Source organism: Phodopus roborovskii, unplaced genomic scaffold (assembly GCF_943737965.1).
Source record: "Phodopus roborovskii unplaced genomic scaffold, PHOROB, whole genome shotgun sequence".
Taxonomy (NCBI): Eukaryota; Metazoa; Chordata; class Mammalia; order Rodentia; family Cricetidae; genus Phodopus; species Phodopus roborovskii.
In genome coordinates, this window is record NW_026125391.1 from 25,970,187 (window position 1) to 25,987,668 (window position 17,482).

The following is a 17,482-nucleotide window of genomic DNA, read 5'->3' on the forward strand; positions in this document are numbered from 1 at the left end:
AATGCCAATGTAAAAACTGAGGATAGAAACCTTTGTCATGTGGCAGATTTGTGAAGGAATATTCTGGCTTGTCTTTTTTGAAGGTGGGAAGGGTTGTTTATGGATGAACTCACTCCTGGTACATGGCACAGCCAAAATGTAGCCCTCGCCCCCTGGTTTTCGTCTATATAGTCTCCATGTGGTCCCTAAGTGATTAGCCCTTCCCCACCAAATGCTGTAAAGTCTGTCTTCTGATCTCACAGATGGAAAAGACTTATTAGCTCATGAAGCTCATGGCTCTCCAGAGAGAATCAGATCACCAGACCCCATGTACCCCACCTTGCAGCTCTGAGGCCTTACACATTTTTTGAACAACTCCATGCCAACAACAGAGATCTCCTTCAGTCCCTGATGGTTGTGGAACTTAGCCTGCCATGGAAACAAAGCATGTTTCTCTACCCGTGTTCTTATGCAGTGCCAGAGGCTAAGAGGAAGCATCCATTTGCATCATCCCTAAACAATGATAATAAAAAGATAGGCTGAGGCATTCTCTTGTCTGTTGGGAGATTCTGGCCTGGATCACTTTAACTCTTCAGAACAGACCATAACTCCAATAGTGCTAAGGGTTTTACAGAGCTTAGACCTTGGAATACAAAAAAATAAAAAACTCTCTCTCTCTCCCTTTTATTATTTTTTATTTAAACCATTTTAAGCATAAGAAAGAAAGGGTTGGGTTTGCATAACAACATGATTATGTTTGCTACTGGATGGAACTATATGATAGTGAACAAACACATAGGATCTTCTTTAGAAGTGAACAGATATTTTAAAAGATTTTCAGCTATCATTGTCCAATTAATAAACATCCTTTGGTCACAAGCTAGAGTCCCAAAGCCTTCAGTCTTACTTGCATGCTGCTTCCCTGGGTGACTTCACTCTGACATGTGTTCCCTGATCCCATCACTACAGCATTTCTGTGTCCCTCTCCTCCATCCTTTCTGTCAGTGACTGCATTCCCCTCCTCCATACCACTTAACTTATCTACACTTAGGAAAGGGCACAGATTCTCATCTATGCATTTTCTGATTTACATAGCCACTTACTAGCCTCCTTACAGGCACTGAGTATATATAAACAAAAATCAGAGATACTGCTCTCCTAACAATACCAGGTAGAACCTTAAGATCTGCTGGAATTCACTTTTTCCTGAAGATGCCATTGCTCTCTGATATGTAATATGCCTCAATTGTTTATTCCCTAAAAGATGATTATGTATTTGTCACATCCTACCATCATCTCTCTTGAGAGGTATTGTTTTCTCTAGTTGTGAATCAGAAGTATGCAGTATACCAACCACACATGTATCAAACTTTACTGTGGTCTGTATCTTCAAAACAACACTCCAGGAGGGAAAAACTACTCACTTAGGTGTTCTGCTCCCACAAAGGCCAACACTTCACATAAACTCAGCAAAATGAGTGAATGAAAGTCTAGATGGAAGAAAAAAACTGAATGAATGAAAAACAGAGGAAGGAGGAGATTTAAGTGATCTCCTTTGAGGAAACTCCTTAACTTATTTGTACACTTCAGAAAGAAGATTAAAGGAGATAATGACCAAAAAAAAAAAAAAAAAAAAAGTGTTCTGGATTGATCTAAGGATGCAGAAGCAAGGGTATAAATGTCACTGCCTGTGAAGCTGCTGAGACTGGTCTCACCCACTTTGAAGAGAGACCAGAAAGCACTTTGCTTGCATAACTATTCTGTTCTTTGTCTCTGAATCAAAAGACAAGGAGGCAAATTCTCACCTTAGATAAATTATTTACAATATTGATTTAACTGCCCGAGCTGCATTAAGTTATATGTGAATTAAAGACAGCCATTTATATTTCCTTTTATAGCACCTGTGAATTCAAACAAGAATTTAGAATTTTAAAGAAGATATTCAGAATGACATTAGCTCCTACAGCTCCATTCTGTCGGCCCTGAATATATACATACATATAAGTAACATTATATGACCAAAAAGGATACATTCAGGAATTTACGTGTATCTTTATATATACATATGGATGCAATAACAGGGAAGAAAGAGGCAATGAATTTGAAGGAGAGCAGGGAGGGATATGTGGGGGGGGGGCTTTAGAGGGAAGAAATGGAAGTGAAAACTTATATAATTAAATTAAAATATCAAAAATAAAAACATGTGCAACACACACACACACACACACACACACACACTTGTGTATACCTAAGGGCTGTACACCAGAAAGCAGGTTTTATTGGCTTAGGAAAAACATTTAGTGCAGGGCCATTATTTCTTGACTAAGGTTGGACTTCACATTTTCATATTAGTTACTAGTTCTTTTTGCATCTATAAATTCTAGAACACCTATTTTAGACTTTGTCTCTGAAATATTAATTCTGTGTTCTTGGGGCTTTTTCTTAATTTCCTGTGGTCTGGAACTCAGCCTGTCCTGCAAACAAAAGATAGTTCTGCTTCTCAGTTCTTATGCAAAGCCACAGAGTAAGAGGCAGCATTCTTGAAACTCTTGTGAATAGCTAAGCTTGCCAAACCTAAATCAACAGCAAAAGAAGTAGACCTAAACGCCCACCTTCTTTGGCTGCAATAGTTTTATCTCTATGAGTTCAAGGTCAACCTGGTCAACATAGCAAATTCCAGGACAGCCAGGACTGCAAAACAACAAATACATTGTTTCAAAAACCCTACCAACACCACATCAAAGAACTTCCTAGTGATAGATGTTAAACTAAGCATTTGTGTTATAAACAAAGAATTTGATTTTAGCATAATAATGAAAAAATAGAATATTAATCACACAGTGTTAGCACAGTAATTTTTTTTCCCTAAAATTGGACATGGCTAGGGTCTAGAGGAATGTGAATGTGACATTTATGCCTTTTTAAAATATGCTATGCTAAGAAGAAATAGTTAATGCATTCATGCAATTCAAAAACAAACACTTTTTATAATTATATAATTTTTAAAAATGAAATCCAGGTTTTCATAAATACTAATTTTTAAATATGTTGATTTCATAATGTGAATGTGTGAATAAGCTTTAGCAATCATAAAGACAGCCCAACCTATGTTGGAGATAGGTAAATTTCATATGTGCACACATAATGCATACATGTGTAGGCCAGAAATTATTTACCATTAGTAACCATTTTATGAAAGCTCTTTTGATAGCCACCACTACCTTACTTTTTAACTGTGTTGGAAGCACATTACACACACTTCTTTACAAAGAAACAAAAGACACTGGCACAAAGCTGAAATAACAGATAGCGATGACAGTGATCTGAGTATTTCTTAAAATTGACAAAGACAATTATTCCCTACTGATTGCATATAGCTTCATAATATCAGAATAGCAGCAGGGTTCACATTAAGTAAATTCAGTTATAGCTGATGTTATATTTTGACCCATAGTTTAATCTACTTTCCCTTTACAGAATTCACTTTTAGGAATATTTGCAAATTTGAATCCAGAATTACAGTGTGAAGCATGTTTTCATGGCTCACATAGAATGTAGTCATAATTCCATGTTTCATGATGGAAAATGCCTATGGATGGGAAGGGGGATATGCTGTTTCCCAATACAGTAGTGAGAATCTGTGATGAAGGTATTATCTGTTCCAATACGTCTAGTCAAGTTGCAGGAGTCCTGAGACTGCTCTGCCAGAATGTGGAAGATGGCATGGATCAGTCTTCAGAGCCATAGCATGTCAGGCTGTTGGACCCACTGGAAGAATGTGAAGCATTAGCCACATCAAGGGTATCAGCTACTATTTAAAGAAAAAGTTTCCTGATATGCTAACAAAAAGTCTCTCAAGCAGTCATGTGCAACATACAGTCCTAACTTTTGACTCCACTAACTCATAGTTACATTTAACAATAATAAATACTCAAAAGAATGACATGACAGTCTTTAAAGTTGTGGTATGTCTAATAGCCTTACAAAAAGATAAAATTTATAGACATTTGTCAGTTTCTCTAAAACTGACCTTCACCATTTTTCTAGTCACATTTTCAATGTGCAAGGGTTATGAGTCAACAGTAAGAAAATGTAAAATGTACAATGATATTTTTTAACTAATAATAACTAAATTAAAAATTAAGACTAGCATGGGCATAAATTCAAGTCATTTCCATTGGGAAATTTATTAGGAATTTTGATGTTAAAATGAGTTGGTTTATCTTAAATCCAATTGTTGTGGAAAACTGTACCCTGCCAATGTATGTGTGTATGTGGGTTTGTGTGTGTGAACATGTAGATCAGTGACATGAAAAATACATGTATTGACTCATGTAGAAGCTGATCATATCCACTATGTGGTGACCATACCCTAGATAATGGAAAAATCATGAGGCCATAAGACAGATCATGTGTAATGGTCAGGCACAGGAAATGAAGAGAGACAAGGTAGGTGATAAAGTATATTATTGGGGGAAACTAACCCAATACAATGAGAGAAAGTTGGATGTAATGTTATAGGCTTGTAATCTTTGCATTTTGGGGTAGAGGCCAGAAGATCAAGAGTTCAAGATTAGCTCAAGAACAAAACATATTTGTGGTCAGCCTGGGCTACATGAGACCGTGACTAGAAACCAAAAGGCAAAAGAGGAGCTGGAAAGAGAAGATGGGCAGAAGATAATAAGCCTGATGGTAAATAAAATAGTGTGGGTCAGGAAGGGTCTCACCGAGATGAAATGGACCCAGAAGCTTTGGGTAGGGGACACACTGTATGAAAGAGAGACGAGATGGTCTGGGAAAACAGATTGCAAGACGAAAGGAAGTAGTGTGGCTGTAGCTTCAATAGCTTCTGCACTCTCTACATTCATTCCAACCCACCTCAACACTTCACACAGAGTTAATTCATGTTTAGTTAACTCTGTATAACTAACCTCCTTTCCATTGAAAGAAAGATGCAAACACTGTAATTGTTTACTATTAACTGAGATACTTGAGTGCCCTTCTCAGAAACACACATCTTACATTAGTGCCATAAAATGGAAGCTATGATACCTTAAAAGGTTAATTTTACATCTTACTAAGGAAGCTGCCTTTTCACTATTCTGTCTGAAATTCAGAGACACTTGCCCTGTGAACCCACCTTCAATGAGAAAATAAATTAAGACTAAATTTCATTTTTCCCCTCTAGCCCTGATTAATAAAAGGGCTCAGCTATTTCCATTTTAGGGAAATTCTTCCTGCTTCTACCTGCCACACACCATAACCTCTAAAAGCATCTTTTAAAGAAAAGGAAAATATTGAATCAAAATACAGTATACAAAGGAGAGTTGAACTGTATGAGGACAGAGGTGAATATCATGCTGTAGTTTATTGAATAGAAAATCAAAGTGGCTGTGGCATTACCTTTTATTTCTTGTTGCCACCTTTTTTTTTTCAATTCCATTTTACTATTAAAATTGAAAACTACATCTGTGTACCATTTATTTTTCTCATTAACGTGAGCTACTTAAAGAAAGACATTACCCGGGCTCCCGGCTGGAGGGCACAGGCTATCTTGGCAGGGGAGGCATGGAAGAGTGCCAGGCTGCTGCCTCACATCTTGATAGACTGAGAAGTTGAGGGAGGAGGATGTAAGCATTTGGCTGGCTGGATTTCTTTTTCTTCTCTTTCCATTTAGTCCAGAGCCAACAACCTAGATGTGTCTTCAGAAAACTTGTCACAATGCGGCAGAGATATGCCAAAATAAGTTGATATGGACTTGGTAATCTAATGAAGTTGACAACTGAAATTAACTATCACAGTCTGGACCAAAGTCACTGCAAAACCAGCCTGAGCACTAGACAAGCAAGCCTCTAATTTTCAGCTTTGATAAACCCCTGGAATTCTCCTTTATCCTCACCCTAAATTCAGACATGCTACTTAGCAGGGATTTGTGTTGCTTTTGGCTCAAAGGGAAATTCCTAGCTCCTGGGATCCAAAGTAAATAGAAAATTCCTTTGGAAGGCAAAGGAAAGAGGCTATAAGGAGAAGGCAAAACATTCCCAAGGCAGCAATAGAAAAAAAAAATATTAAAAAAATAAAGAAACACACAGAGGAAAGGGATCATGGGATATCTTGAAAAGAGCATGTTCAAGGAAAGGAGATGAACAAAGATCAGGAGTAGAAAGGCAAGTGTACAGTGAGCAAAGAGGTCAAGACAGACAAAGGTGGGGCTGGAGAGGTAGAGAGGTAAGAAGGTAGGAGCCGTGAGTCAAGGGAAGTAGGACCATGTTGAAGGCAAACTGGCTTTGGGTGCTGAGATGTTTGGGGCAGTCATATGAGGTGAGCTGATAGTCATTTTAGAACAATCACAAGAGATTGGTAAATCAGCTTGAGAAGCCACCATGGGTAGAGGCTATGGCAGAAGACAAAGTGTGTTTGCCACTGCTGAACTCTATATTTAGTTCAAAGGCAAAGTCAGTAACTGATGGGAGCTGATAGGAAGACAGTTTGATTTGGGCCACTCTATACAGACTTCCTCCTATATCTTACAAGCAAAAAAGGGATTACATGAAGCCCTGGGTGCACAATTTGGAACTATAGATGCCCAACATGTTTCATCAAGAATGAATTTTGTTCAGATCCATAGGTCAACATGTGTTCTATACTTTCTGATGCTACCTCACACACCCAGTTGTTTTGCGACAGTGTTTGTATTGTATATCTCTCTGTGTGATATACATTGATCAGTTATCCAATTTCCAAAGATATTTTCTTTTGGTGGGCACTAAAATTACAATTAATTGCTAGTTTGTTCATTTACTGATTAGTGTTTTTCGGCGTATCCTGATTGACTCAATCATAGTTCTTTGTATTTTATAATTGTCACTGTGAAGTTCACTGAAGAAAGAGGACTTTTTCTCCAGATAACCTATGTTTTTAAATGACTAAGTTCATCCATACTAAGAGGTATCAGCAGAATTTTATACTATTTGTTAACTTCTCTAATGAGGTATAGGAAACACTTTCAAACATAGATCAAATTCACTTATTTTAATATCTAGGATGCTTGCTCACTTAGGGAATACTTAACTTTATTCTTCAGAATACATAACTAACAAAACCTTCAGGAATGACCCTGACAACACTTCTTTTTAGGCACCTATATCCTACACTCAGTGAAAGTCATGGTTAAGTTTCTGAGAACTGGACTTGTTAGCCATAACATTGAGGTGGCCTCCCTCACATATTACTTCATAACCCTGACTGGTGACAGGGAAAGTGTGATCAGGCCAGGTTTTGCCTGGGTAATGGGAATCTGCACTAGAGAAAGCAGAGGAACAGAGAACGAAGGGATTAGGAAGGATAGCAATGAAATAGTTTAAATGTAACACCCACACTGAGAAGTCTCTTCCCACACAAATACATGTTAGAATATTTGTCTTTTCTGAAATTGGTCAATTTGAAAAACAATTGTAGATACTACCTATTTCCATGACAGATGGCCTCATATTTTTGTGCTCAGTTGCCTGGGGCTTTTCTTTAATAGTATGTTGATCAAATTCTATGGAACCCACACACTTCTCATTTACCAAGATTTACTCTTTGCACTGACAGGTCATGGGAAAGATACAGCAGAAGATGCTCTATTGTGATGTTGGGCTCCATTGTGCTATCAGGAATCATTAATGTCATACAAAGTACCACATCGTTTTATGCCTGTGACTTGCCATATCCTCACAGCATTTAGCAAATGATTTCTGGTCCTCAGATGGGAGGAAAAACATGAATGTGCCTTGTGCTTCTGAGAGCTCATATCGAAGGGCTTTGACTTTAGGACCATAGTGTCCTGCAGTTCTACGAAGTTCAACATTGTGTCAGTTGTCATAAAAGCAATTAATTGTGGTTTTCCACTTTGCATGCTAAAACAGCAATTTTCAATTTCAAACTTGTTGTACATTTTTGTAAGGGTATAATTTGTACCCATTTTCCCCCTCCCCATTTTCTTTCTAAGCAGAGCTACATTACAATATAAATTCATGCAATATTAGATCAGTGGGGAGGTAGAGCCTTTTCTTTAGACTATTAAGCAAAGAATGCATCTTAGAAACACCATAAATCATGCTTGTCAGAATTTTCAAAAGGCTCATTCTGCAGAGTTTCCTTGTCTATTATTTGGAAAGCACAGACATGAAACAATATAATTCAGTTGGGCTGCATGCATCTGATTTACATAGGTTGTCTCTTTTTAATCTTGAATTTCCATGAGATGAATACAATTAGCAAGTTTCAATTTGTCTTCAAAACAACTGAAATATGGGGGTGACCTACAGGATGACATCACCCATTGCTGTAGCATATTTAGACTCCTAAACAGAGGCAGTCAATGAATTTTGTAGCTGAACAAATGCATATTGCAAGTTAAAAAGTAACAAACTAGTCATCCATGCATGATGCATAATTCATCATGAAGAAAGAAGCACTGCTGCTTTTTTCTATTTTTCATAATTTTTCCCTTAAAAAAAACAGGCAGCTCAAGAAAAACACAGTTTTGTTTGTTTGTTTATTTGTTTTTTTGGGGGGGTCAGCTTGCCAATGTGTGACCATTGATTTAAAAATTTAGGAAAGAAACCTTTCTTCAATCCAAGCTCAATATCTACCCCCAAACACTGAATAATCTCTTACCCAGTTCCTCTCAGGGGTTCATTTGGGCTAATATGCTTGACTTTAAATGGATGATGAAGGTGGGAATCATGTTTAAGTTGTCAGTTATATTTTACATGTATAATTTACAAAATGATACATTATTTAGTGATGTCTAGTTTTTAATAAAATTTTGAAAATTCCAATGTATATATCTGGGATGATAGAAACTTTAATTCTGTACAATGCAATGTGATAGTCAGCTCAGTTCTTCCAAAACACTGGTGGTTGTGTCCATATGAATTCTAACAAAAGCCTCTAGTTAGAACAGAGATAAAACCTTTTAATAGGTAAAATGTGTTCCTGTGGAATTGATTATTTTCCCACGGAAAGACAAACCATGAAAATAAACAAAACCGAAGGGTTGCAGAGCTAGCATTATTAGAAACAGCTTTGCAATATGGAAGTAAATACCTGAACCTTTGGACACGGGGGCTCAAGCCAGAAACCTCGTATTGAACAGTTTGTCAGCAGAACCTTCACACAGGACTGTTTGAGACAGCTTTATTAGCTTTATGTTGCTTTAGTCCACATTTAGTCCACATTTTGTATTTAAAGCACACAAATTTTTCTAATCAATTGCTAATCAATCCAGATATGTTCGTTTTCCAAGTGTGTGTGAAATTTGGTTTGTAATAAATTACTCAGAGAGTTCTGGGCTTATTCACAGTGAAATCAGAACCACAAATAAAATGAGTGAACACAGGAAAAACTGAGAGGCAGGCCAAACACACTGAAGAATCGCACAGGGAAGTCACATGGGAAGAGCTTGGGCCTTAAAATACAGACCCAGATTTCAGCAAACATCCTGATCAATGTTGTTTATACATGAAAATCCACTTTAGCATGTGTGTGTGCCATACTGACCTTCTTTCAATATTATCTTAGCCTTATATATTCCCATAGAGAAAACCAATTATTTGCTAGTGAAACAGTAGAACTCATATTCTAATTTCATTACAATTTGGGAAAATTGACATTTGTAGTCCATTTTCCCCATGTGTACCCTTTAAGATGTTTTTGCAGTTTTTTTTTCCCTTGCAAATCCTTTCTCCTTCCTGGAATTCTGTGCTGCTTTCAGTTTTTGTTTGTTTAATTGCTTGTTTCTCATTACCCTAATTCAAAATAAGCCTATCTATCCTCCAGCTGGAAAAATACATTGTAAATTTCCAGATACTTGAGGTTGATTGCATTTTCTCCCACCAAATCTCAGCTTTGGTGTTGTAGTGATTTCATAACTGCTCCATTTTCTCTTTACAATGAGTGCTAACTTTATCCTCCTGTATTGCTCTCCAATGCTCTCTTTATGTCTTCAATGGACTGTCCTATCTATCTCTTGCAAGGTAAGAAGAATAGCAACAATTTGAGAAGAGAAGAGGGACCATAGCCCATCTCCATTGCTCTGAAGAGGCAATGGATACTTGGGATATGGCAATTTTTCTCATCAGTAACGAATCCAAAGTCTCTATTAAACACATAGTATGAAAGCAGAGTCTCTGCCTTTAGGTAATTTTAAATTCCTTTGTTGAAGGTGGTAGTTGTAATGGAAAACACAGAACAATGCATCACATAGCATTGTATTCAGTTTTACTTCAGAGATGGGGAGCAATTTGAAAGGGATAATGGAGATTCAGAAAAGCACTGTCTGGAGAGGTGACATCTGAAGAGGACAGGAGCCAAGGGGTCACTGTTGTCCAACATAAGAAACAGCAGGTTCAAAGGCCCTGTGGTTCAAGTCAGGTTTCTCCTTTCAGAACCAAATTTCCCTTGAAGAAAGGTAAAACTAGCATGCAGTAGCTAGAACTTGGACTTGCCAAGCATGTGGGGCCTGATTAAGACCTAGACTCTTCATTAGGTGTCGAAGCCACACGTGGAAAGTTGCAAGCAAAAGCAAAACAATCCTTTACCTTGTGCTAAAAAGAATAGCAATTGTATGTTTGTCTGTGGGGGAGGGGAGTTATTTATATCGGTCAGGATGTTCTCCTTTCCAGTCCTAGGACTTCTGATCCAGTGGAAGACTGGAAGCAACTCTCACTCTTGGTCATCTGGCAGAGTACACAGAGTTGTTGAAATTATAGATGACAAAGAGTAATTAGGGTTGTCTTATAAAAGATCTTTGACCACAAATAGCAAGGCACCATTATCTCAGCTAGCTGCCATCACCTTTGATACTAATAAAAGCTTTAACATATATCACTCCTATGTAAAACTAGGAAGTCCTAGTTGATTTAATTATGCAGATGCCTTTTCTAAACATACCACGTATGTTCGGCACTACACTAAAATTTTAAAGGATTTGAGACTATGATGTCTAGATCCAATGACTTCAGCTTGTATCATACTAATAATATGGCCTATTGGATTCCACCTAAGCAGCCTGCTTCTTTGTTTTGATTCTGGCTAAGGAAACATGAGATGTTTACTTACAGTTGAATACCAATGTAGATCTGTTAATTTCTATTGTGTAATGTATTGTTTGAAAATATGTTTGAAAGAAAACAAACTAATTTACTGATTGTTTTTCATTCTATGTTTTAGTAATGTAGTACCTACCACATTTGTTTATTGAATTAAAGTTACCCAGCTATTCAGACAGAAAAAACTTGGCACCAGTAACAAGGAGTGCTTGCCTGGGAAACAGGTTGAAATTTAAACTATCACTTAAGACTGTATCATGCAATTTTCTCAAAAAATTTAAAATGCCAAACTGGGTGATGAACATGCAACTGCTTCCTGAGCTCTTTTGTGAAAGCAATAATTACCTTTAAAATATCCTGTCATGTTTCTAAGATGCAACCGAAGCCATGATGGCTTCTATTATATGCTTGTACTTGCTCATAACAAGTGGGAAGCTAAGATGGTGTGTGCTGGGAGAAACTCCGTTTTGCTACATTTTGATTAGTGTCTTGTCTGGGAGTAGAACTTTCCTCTAGCCACATGCCTGGGTATCTGAGCAGTTTCACCTTTTGACTTGTTTAAATTATTAATACCCATTCCGTCCACCGAGCTTCCTGTCTCACAGTTACCACACAGCTACTGCTTTATAACTGACAAATTCTTTGTGTTAATGGCCCTCTTAGTTTCTTCCTTTAAGGTGTAGAAGAGAAAAGGATAAGCCAAGGAGATTTGGGGAAAATATTGTTACTAAAACTGAGATTCAGAATAAAGATGACAATTATGTACAGCTTGCTCTTTGTAGATTTATTTTAAATGCATAAAGTGAACTCTAAACACCCTGTTTTAGGCTTTGTTCTGCCCTGGCTGGCTTTCTATCTACTCTTTCTTTTTGTGAGTTTGATCTACAGATTTCCAAAGAGTGATGCCTGCAACACAGAGAACTATGCTGTCACCCGTTATTCCCGACAGGGAGGCCATGGTGGCCTGTCACACTGGCTTACCTTTCTGAGAACTCATTCTTTCTCAGAGACACTTGAACATCGGTCCCCTGGGATTCTTCCAAAAGAAGGAAACACAGCGTGAGGATGGGTTGCAGACACTTTATTTTTATCGCTACCCACCCCCCGTTTGCATCTGCTGGAGATATTTGTTACAGGAATACAAAAATCTTTTCCCTAGAGAACAGTACCTACAAATTTTGTAGTGTTTAAAAACGAAGTTATATCACAAGATATGAGCTGGATGCTTTTGGTAAATTGACCTCTTCTTCTGATGTTCTGTCTGAATGATCATGTGAAAATCCCAAGTTTCACTTTTCTTTCCAGATACCAATGCTGGGAGACAGTTTCTAGTATTAAGTTAGCAGCCAGGTGAATGTTACCAGTCATATATTTTCATCACAACAACTACAAAAGGCTGTGTAGGCAACTGACCTACTTTTTCCAAAAAGTTAAATAGAATAGATGGCATTTACAAATCAAGACAACTGACTAGTAACAACAAAGGAGGTATTGTTTTAATGTCGCTTAATGCAACAACAACAAAAATTTCCTGACTTTTGGCACATTACACATATGGGTATTTAAAAGGCACATGAATTTTGAATGATCTAACAACCAAATGTGTAGTAGCTTTTTTTTCACATTCACACCTTCAAGTCCACAACAACATCTATTTGAGAACTGCGAGGAATTTCTGAGGCATAATTGGGTTCCACTAGGACAATTTCCACATCTGATGTACCAGTTCTTCAGAGGTCAGTCTTATAAAATCTCTCTCATTTCCCCCAAGGGAAACAGTTATTTTCATTGCATTCATCCTTGAAAAATATCTACTGAAAAATCCAGTCCCTGACCCATGCTGAAGAAAGGAATATAGCTACCTAAATCTCAAAATGTTTTTGTAAAGGGTATGATACCATTGAAATGGAATCCATCTTCTGGACAAGAGTATGCATACTTCCTTAAACTCACTTCCTGTCCTTCAAGATTTGAAGACGTAGAATTAGATTTTACAGTTATAGCATTTAATACACATGTGAGAGGATAAAGTCTGATGGGACATGTCATTCTGTATATGTTGCTCATACTGGTTAATGAATAAAGCACTGTTGGCCAATAGGAAAGGAAGATAGCAGGGACTAGGAGACAAGGAAGAAGTACGAAGGTAAGGAGGAGAGCCAAGATGGAGAGTCTGGAGAGAGCTGGATGCCAGCCGCCTCCCCGGTAAGAGAAGGCCATGTGAAAATACATAGATCAGCAGAAATGGGTTAATACTTAAGACAGAGCTAGCCAATAAGAAACTAGTACCTGGCCAACAATATAATATCAATTACAGAGTCTCTGTGCATTATTTGGGGCTGGCGCGGTGGTGGGACAAGACTGGGTGGCGGGTGGAAAAACAGTACTCGTTACAAAAGTCAATATTTTGGTTATTTTCATTTTAAGCTGTGAAAAGTCACTGACATACAGCGCTTTGATTCCTTTCTCTCTCTCTTTTATTTATTTACTTTTCTTTTGCCTTGATTCCTCTCTTTTTTTTTTTTTTCCCTAAGAGGGAGATAGAGTGATGTTTCACAAGTGAAGAGGTCAGATTCAGAATAGAGACTGCCTTGCCTAGTAAAATAAAGCACTGATGCTACCAAAATTAATTGTTTTAAGTAATGATAAGGGGGCTTCCATAGTGAGGCATGACTGTCACAAAGTTACAGAAAATATGCAAAAGAAACCACTAGCATCTAAACATCTAAGCTATGCCAAAAATAGTGCCATGTCTGTTTGTTCCACGTTATCAAAATGTAATTGCATAATTAGTTTCAATTTGGAGAAGAAAGTGCAGCCTACTGACCTGGATTGTCATAGTGGAAGGAGAGAGCAGACTGCAAAAGCTTATCCTCTTAATTCCACAGAAATGTGTCCTCCCTGCCCCTTGCGATAAACACACACACACACACACACACATTTAAATTAAAAAGAAATTTACTATATAGGGTTTGCAAATAGAAGAGCAGATGGTCTTTTCATAGGGGGCGAGGAATCTGCAATATCTAAGGCCTGTTCACCATTTCCAACATCTCTTTTTAATAGAACAAATTTTAATGCTTTTTTTTTTTAACTGAAAGAGCTCTGCCCTGTGTGTGTGTGTGTTTATCAGATTTAACTTATTTTGAATTATGTACATACATGTATGTTTATGTGAGGGTTAAGTACATGTATATGTAGCTGCCTACATTATCCAGAAGAGGAGTTTGGATTCCTTGTAGTTGGAGAAACACACACCTGGTGTGGTTATTGTGACCAGAACTCGGGTCCTTTGCTAGAACAGTATGTACTCAGCTGGATACTGAGTCAAGTCTCCAACCCCAAGTCCCTTAGAGAGGCACCAATAAAGAGAAGCTAGGAAGAGATAAAAACAGAAGCAACTGTAACCAGTAACTAGATAAGACACGTGTCTCTAGACAGAGCAAATTTAAATTCTATTTTAAGAATTTTTGTTAGTGAATTCTTGTGGGTCTCACTACGAAGTGATAACTACCTTTGCCCAGTTTAATTTAGATTTGGGTGCTTGAGTAAAGCATATGTTTTAACTCTGAGTCTTCATAAAAGCAAGCACTTACAATGAAAATCTCCATCTAGCTCATATCCTTAGCCCAGATACCTACAAGCATCCTGTATAAAAGACACTGCTACAAGCATCCCGATGCTTCAGCCTCTCCTATGTCACATAGCTTATTTATGTATTTATTTTGTGAAAAGAGTATTTTGATTTTCCTTATAGTATGCAACCATATACAAGGAAGTGTGGCTACACTAACGAAAACTCATGTATAATTTCTTTGATTTTATTATGTCATTTTTTTCCCATGGAAAAACATTTGTACCATATGCCCTAACATTATTCAGAAATAATGTTAAACTTCCCCCATTGCATATTACTAGAATTCAAAATTACAAGGGAAGGTTCCCACAACCCCTCAGTAATCTATCACCTGTGGCGCTGTCAGTAAGTAATGTTTCTCCAACATACTGAAATCATTCTTATTCAGGACCAAAGACAATGATCTTGAAAAATGTGTTTTTGAAGATAATAAAAAATAGATCTGAGACAAAGATGTCAAGGACAAATGACATACCACCTTCCTAAAAATCTTCCAAGAAATAATACTTTTTAAATCTAATAAACAAATTTAAAAAAAAAAAACCAACTTTTGAATGAGCACTACTTAATGAGTAATCACCTTTTCACCTATGGGACACCCACCATTCTCTAAAGTCCAGTGTGGTCTCCATACCCAGGACCTCAGAATATAAGGGAACAAAGAAGCACAACAAGCTTGCGAAGAATTACAGAATCAAACCCGATCAAATACTTGCTGCTTTTGCCATCTCCTACGCACTTTGTCTATCTATCCATTATGAAAAATTGCTGTGATTTGCATATTAATGTTCTGCATTTCAACACGTGCCCTTTATGTTCACATACAACAGAATGCACTCTGTCACACACATTTACCCTTGGTAACTCAGCCATTAAGTTAAGATTTGAGAGTGGGAGAGAAAAAAAAATCAGAATGAATACAGTTGCTTTCATTGTTCTCTTCAGAGCCCTGGATTTTAAAGCCTCCGCTGTCAATCAACTGAACTCTATTTTTGTCAGTTTGCCGATCAGGAATGATGGAGAGCTTAATTTAGGGTGAGGCATGCACATCATTCAAACAATGCTTTTATAATCATCTCAAGGTAGGAATCTATACACAGATGTTGAGCATCTGTGTGTAGTTTCCCTTTAATCTTTGGGATTCTGAGTAGAGGAATAAAAATGGAAAGCCACTCTGTGCAGTGTACATACCAACACTGTTCAAGATAATTGACTGCAATGAAAAAATTTTAAATTTGAGCTGGCGAACACTGCATGTGATTACTGAACACTTAAAACATGAATGGGTGACTAGGTGACTGCTTTTAAATGTTTTGTTAGTTTAAATAGCCGCATATGGTGATGGTGGTGTTTTGGCATAGTTTATATTTCTAGTTATAAAATAGCACACCCATATCCCATGCTCCAAATAAAACACTGCAGATCCTCTTTGATGCTTTGTATGCATATGTGTTCATTTCCAGTTTTGTATCCTCTATTTCTGGCTTTGGTTTCTAAATATTACTGAGATAAACCTCAAAATCTTTGAGATTATGTGAACTATCTCAAGACAGGATTTCAAATTCCTCCTAGTACCCCTCAGGTCATTGGTATTTCACTGGATTCTTCTCATTCAAAACATGGGCAATGGGAACTGGGATGTTATCTAAATTGACTCCACATTCAAGTCTTTTATTCCTATTCATTCTTCTTCATGTTCAGAAGGAGGATGAAGACCATATGATGAAAATGTTTCATTTACATAGGCTCCCAAGGCCATGTGCTCAGAATTCAGTGATACACATCAATAGCCCCTATCACCTTCTATGTATCTGTCTACTCACTCCTCATCTAATCAACGAAAACATCCACATTTTCTAAATCTGTCTTTGTGCCTGACACACCACATTTATCACTTCTGCCTCGTTTGGTCTTGTCACCAATCACTTCCTTCCTTTTGTAGCATCCCCAGGCTTCATCTACAAACTAATTCCTCTACTTACACACAGTTTTTGGAAGTTCAGACTATTGACCCTATTTTAGATTATGATGTTTGTCATGGTTTGTTTATTTTTCCCTTGACATTTTCATTCTACCTCAATCCCCTCCCAGAGATTTGACAATGTCCTGACTCCATTTACTTTTTTATTCCACTCTGGCTCATTTTGTTTCTCTTAATTATTCATTCTTGCATGATACTCTGTCTATTATTACACTTACTATAATTGGGTATTGTGTAAGAATATTAGTAAACAAATAAATCATATAAGCCAATCTAACCTGTTGACAGTGTTTATATGATACACATTTAACGTATAAAATAATTCATATTAGGAACAAAAAGAGACTGGCATATAACTCAGTGTTAGAAAGCTTTTCTAGCATGGTAGTCCCCTAGATTTGATTCTCAGCACTTCGAAGGGGGAAGAAAATAGGTAAATGTTTCATGGCATGTGAGGTTATTATTTAATTTAAATTGTTTATATTGTACTATTGGAACACAACCACATGCACTCACTTACATATTATGCATACCTATATTGCTAGGGTTTGAGTTGTTGCAGCAGAGACTATGGTCTGCAAAGGTGGAAATAGTTGTTACATGTTGTAAACAAAAGTTATTGATCTCTAAAGATGATATCCATTGGCTTTATTTTCTTCAAAAGCCTTCTTCTACCTCAGTCATAACTGATTTCCCATCTCTTATACACTGAGGCAGCAATTATGGATCATGTGATATATCTGACAATATATCAGGAACTCCATATGCACCATTGTATAGAAGCCT

General features: G+C 37.2%; 1 protein-coding gene across 39 annotated transcripts in view; it reads right to left on the minus strand.

Annotated features, from left to right (window-relative positions):
• Positions 1-17,482, minus strand: part of Nrxn1 (neurexin 1) — a 1,037,700-nt gene that overhangs the window by 455,686 nt on the left and 564,532 nt on the right. The gene's annotated exons all lie outside the window — the stretch shown is intronic.